The sequence below is a fragment of the Vigna unguiculata genome, chromosome 5 (genome assembly GCF_037176805.1).
Source record: "Vigna unguiculata cultivar grain cowpea cultivar isolate G323 ecotype 2 chromosome 5, ASM3717680v1, whole genome shotgun sequence".
Classification (NCBI taxonomy): Eukaryota; Viridiplantae; Streptophyta; class Magnoliopsida; order Fabales; family Fabaceae; genus Vigna; species Vigna unguiculata.
In genome coordinates this window covers 38487139-38493138 of record NC_140796.1, presented here as the reverse complement: position 1 = coordinate 38493138, position 6000 = coordinate 38487139, and positions in this window count along the sequence as shown.

Below are 6000 nucleotides of genomic sequence, written 5' to 3'. Positions count from 1 at the left end.
CAGAGCTCCTGGTTGCGAAAGGAGGGTTTGACGGCTGCGTAAAATCTGAAGAGTGAAGTGGGAAAGAAGTGTGAGGGCAGACTTAGAGTCTCCTTTTTCCTTATTGGGTCGGCCCTTAGGCCCAACCGTTTGGGGAAGCCCTTAAATTAAAGGTAAGTAATAAAGTGATCCTTACACCCAGTCAATGCGGAGATTCCCCGTCAAAACGGGGACGGGTTCGGGCAATACCCACGAAGACGACGAATTTATTTTCCATCTCTATACCTGATATCTCATTTATAGAGTATATACATGTTTGAAACAATATTTAGCTAATAATTTAGCTCGTGTCTTTAATTTCATTTTATATTTTGTCCATGCATGTCTATTTATTTAATAATGGTAGATAAATATAGTTCTCATTACCTAGACTCATCTTTGATGTCATCCACTTCTCTTCACCATGGATCATCGTATAGATGTTGCAACTCTTCCTCTTGGTGTTGAGCAGTTAACTTTCTAAACTTATACAATTTAATTTATTTCATTGTTTAAGTGCTCCATAGTGAAACAATTGATGCAATTTCTATAAAAACTCAAGCTCACAAAAAATTATATAAAGTGTTATATTTTATTCTTTCTTTAGTACACTTGTTAGCTTGTTTTCATAAGGATATGGGTTTGGAGTATATAGAACGAAGAACTGAAAAGGTATTTCAAGACGTTAAATTGTGGCTTAATGAAAGTCTCATTCACCTACTTAAAAAGGCTTGTGGGAAAAAGTCCTAGGAAACAAAACTTTTGGTAGCATGTTGTGAACAAAAATAGAAGAAATTATCTTCGTGGAAAGGTAGTGACAGAATTGCAGAGCTTTAGAATGGGTTGGACCGAGTCTGCAGTCTTTTTTTTGTACAACATTATACTACTACTATACTAGATCATTAAATTCACAAAAAATAAAACACTTACATAAATTATATAAATTATATATTGATTCACCCGATCTTGCATTTCGTTAGATTCTCCTTTAAGCGCATATTTTAAAATGTTTCACTAGTCAAATAAATGATTACAACAAGATACTAACTCATAATGTTGTAATCAAATTAATATTACTTCAATATTGATAGTAACTAGAGATGGCAAATAAACCCGTTCATATGGGTATTGCCCGAACCCGTCCCCGTTTTGACGGGGAATCCCCGCATTGACTGGGTATGGGTATGGGTATGGGGAATCCCCGACTTTTTCAATTAGGTATGGAGATGGTTATGGGTAGGTACATATCCCCGCCATAATACCCGTTCCCGTCATATCTCCGTCATCATTTAAATTATTAAAATATTCACAATTAATTAAGTAATCCTATATATATATATATATATTTATTTATTTATTTATTTTTCAATTTTTTATTTCCTCTAACTATTTGGTTTGTCATGAAACTCATTCGCATCTCCAATGTATTTTTCATCTTATCATAACATTTATGTAATTATGTTAAAATGATGTATGTCAATTAAAATTTTTTTATGTCTCATACTTGAATATTTCTATTATTTTTTAATATTTTTATTTATTGTATATTCTCCTTTCACATGAGTATGTTTAATACTCTCAATTTAAGTGTTTAATAGCATAAACATTTCATTTACTAGGTAATATGAAAAAAAACTCTTTACTTATTTTTATTAATTTTGTTTCATTTGAAGAACTCTTTTGTTTCGCTAAAACAATTATTTTTCAACCATTGAGTATATATGTTGATATTTGAAAAGTGTTCTTAGATGTCTACCCTTAATTATACATTCTTTTTTCCTTTGTGTGATTTTTTTCAATAGTTTCTCAAATTGTTTCTAAGACATACATTTGTTAATTTTTTAATATTTTTATTTGTTTTTTTTTTTCATCATGTAGAATACTATTTCAGTATATTTTATCTAATTATGTTTTATTTTCTAACTCATTATATCAATCATACTGTAATTTTTCACTATAATTATATAAATAATTTTTATTTACTATAATATCAAAATTTAATGTAATTGCCATGAATATTTTTTATCACCATCCAACATATATCGGAGTTCAAAAGATACAATAATCATCTTAAATTTATTTTATCATGTTTATTATTTATTATTTGTGTCATTTTGATTAAGTGATGTATTATCATTTTTATTAGTGTATAAAAAAAGAGATTCATTAGAATTTAAAAAATTGAAGTAAACAAACATTTAAAATATATTTTAATTTCAATATTTGTTTTCCTTTAAATTTTTAATTTTTTTTAATTTTATCAACTAGGTTTCATTAATGTTTGCAGTTTGCAAATTTAATAAATGTTTTAGTTCTCATGAAATTTTATTTGGTATTCCAATCTAAAATGTAAACAATTATAATTTATTTTAAAGTATTTGATATCGAAGAAATAATCATCCTCCTAATATTGAATATTTGATAATATTATGTTTCCTTTACCGTAATTTTTTATTATTTTATAAAAATTAATTAAAATTTATATTGAAGTAGTAAGGAAACGGGTACGGGTATGGGTACGAGATTATACCCGTTACCCGGTGGGGATGGAGATGGGATAAAAGTTTGATACCCGTTGGGTTTGGGTATGGGGATGGGGATGAATTTTTTTTACGGGAATGGGTATGGGATAGTGAAACTCGTCCCTGCCCCGCCCCGTTGCCATCCCTAATAGTAACCGAAATATTAGTACAATGAATATAATCCAAAGTCATATCCCAATAAACTTGAATTAATTTTTAACAAATTATTTCTTATATAAAATCTACACAAAAGGTTGAACAAATAAAATAAAAATAACAAAAGAAGAATGGTAAATAAAAAAAAAGGTTAAATAAAAAATAATGAATGAGAGAAAGTGTCAACTCGACTAAGTCTATTGTTTCCTGAGGTATTGTCTTTTTTGGAGCATGGAACTCCATCATGGTTTTGTCCTTAAAAGGCAACTATGAGGGTGGATGGAGGAAGGAGTATTTAAATTGCGTTTGGCCTTGACTCCTAAACGATGTGGGACTTATTGGGTGTACCGGAACAAACCCCCTAGTCGAGGGAAAATGGAGTTATCGTCCCCACAGATGGCACAAATGTGCTGACCTGACCCAAGTTCGTCCGACAGCATCGTTACGAACAATGACCACATTCCCGAGGTATTGTCCACTTTGGAGTGTGGAGCTCCATTACGGTTTTGTCCTTAAAAGGCGCATCAGAGGGTGGAGGGAGGAAGGAGTATTTAAAATGTGCTTGACCTCGACTCCTAAACAATGTGCAACTTATTGGGTGTATCGAAACAGGGTCAGGTCGGAACAGAAAGCAACTGACTTTTTCAACACAAAATTCATAATTAGTTATTATTCAATTAATTATTGTCTTATATTTCAAATTAATCCATGTAACTTCTTGAATAATTTGTATGCATCCTTACTATTAAACAAAGTAACTTATCAATTAAAAACAAGAAATTTTTAGATTAATTATAACAAATTTAACAAAAATAACTTCTCAATCAAATATTACAATACCTAATCATGTTTACTTTTTTACCTCTTGTATCAACTAAAATGATAATTAATCAAAGTAATTTCTTGATTAATTCTTTTTTTTTAATAAAATAAAGCTAATAATATAGAAAAGAAGAAAAGGAAGAATAGAGAATGAGAGAATAGGGAATAAATTTTTTGTGTGTCTTATTACTAATAGGAAGAGTCCTACTTATAGATACAACATGTAACCTATAAAGGGTACAAATGAAATAGTTAATCCAAATATTTACATAAAGAGTAATGAATCATATCAGTATCAATCATATGAGTAGCTGTATCAAATCAATGCACGACCATTAATTCATAACCCTCCTCCTTGGGTGTCCATTGATAAGAGAATGTGTCTCGTTAAAACTTTACTAGGGAAAACCCTTTGGGATAAAAACCTAGTGAAGAAAAAAGAGTACAACATTTTGTATTCTTTAATACAATATTGTTCATCACATATTCTATTTCTCCCCCTCATGTAAACTTACATCATTAAGATGAGAAAGTCCAAAGTTGAGAATCATTTGCTCAAAATTTCTTCTTGGCAATTGAACAATACACTATTGTCTTCATATATGGTTGATGATTCCATCTTTGTTGGGGATAGTCACAAGTTTCTTTCACATGTTAAATTATAGACCTTAACCAAATACGTACACAACTTACCTCATGTAATAATATAATTTTTATATGATAAGACAATGTTGTTGTTATGGTTTGTTTCATAGACCGCCATAAAATCATTGTGCTACCACATGTGAACAAATATCCTGTTTATGATCAACCATTGCGACATTGTGAGGATATGATAAATACCATACATCTGCATAATCCATTAGATCTTATTTTGAATCATTCGGATAAAATAAGTTCATATTCACTAATTGTACCCTTAAGGTAACAAAGTATATGTTTTACTCCAATCCAATGTCTTCTCGTAAGTGAATAACTATATATTGCTCATAAATTTACAACAAATGTTGTATCAGGTCGAGTATAACTAGCAAGATACATTAGTGATCCTATAGTACTAAGATATGGTATTTCATGACTAAGAAGTTCTTCATCTTTTTCTTGAGGTCTAAAAAGGGACTTTATTAAAATCTAACGACCTCACCACCATTGGAGTGCATAATGAATATGATTTGTCCATATAGAACCTTTTAAGCACTTTCATGATATAAGCTTCTTGATGTATACAAACACCTTTGTTTAAATACTTAATTTATAATCTCAAACAAAACTTTGTCCTTCCAAGATCATTCATCTCAAATTCTTTCTTTAAATAATCAATTACATTTATGAGCTCATTATGCGTTCCAACGAATTTATTTCATCTACATAAACAACAATTATGACATTCATTTTCGGATCTTTTCATATTAATACAAGGACAAATATGGTCATTTTTATACCATTCCTTTAACAAGTACTCAATAAGACAATTATACCACACACGTCCTGATTGCTTTAATCAATAAAAAGACTTGTTCAATTTTATTGAATAACTGATTACATTATTTTCTACCTTTTAATGGTGCTAAGTTTCGTGAATAAAATCAACTTCTTCATAGTTTTTATCTTGTTTAATCCTCAAGTTCATGTTGTTTTTGTATTGTTTTGTATTTTAGTTGTTTTATTTTTGTTTTAACTTTTAATCTCTATTATGAGTGTGTGAAATAAGTCAATAGGGAGCAATTATGGTGGAGGAAAACAAGTTGGAACTCAAGGAAGCATGATTGGACAAAAAAGATTGATTTTTGGACAAATATCCATGTTGGGGCGAAATCAAGCCCAACACTGCAAAGATGGAGAAATGACTCACCTATAGGTATATACTGCCTTGGACTACCGCGGGAAGGCCAAAAAATGACCTTTGGGCGCAGGCTGACTCGCTGGGCAAAAATGACAGTCTAGATCTACAGTATTTGAGTCGCTGGGCAAAATATGGCTCGCCCAGCAAGTTACATGTCTGAGAACATCGATTTTAGGCCTCGTTGGGCGAGAATATCAATCCCAATACGTGAATAGGATTATTTAATCATGTTTCTACGAGAGTATTAAAGGATTTCTCATTTTGCACGAAGAGAAACACCTTGGGTTTCCTTCTTCATCCATGGAGGTTTTATCCCTTTTGGGTTGGAGAAGATGATGGGCTACAAAATTGGAGGTGGAGATGCACATGGGAAGCGCAATTGGAGCATGGAGCAGTATTCAAGAACCTTGGGAGAGGGATTCTTTCTACTATATGGTTTTAATTTCTTCCCTATTCTTCAATTTTTTAAAACCCTAAGTTCTCCACCATGGAGAGCAATTTCTATTTGTTGAGATTAGATGTAAATCATTAAATTCTTGTGTAAAATTGTGTTTTTAATTTATATGCTTTTCCAATTCATGTTAGTATTTGATTTCCATGCTTAATGCTTGATGTGAATTGTTCCCATGCTTGATTTGT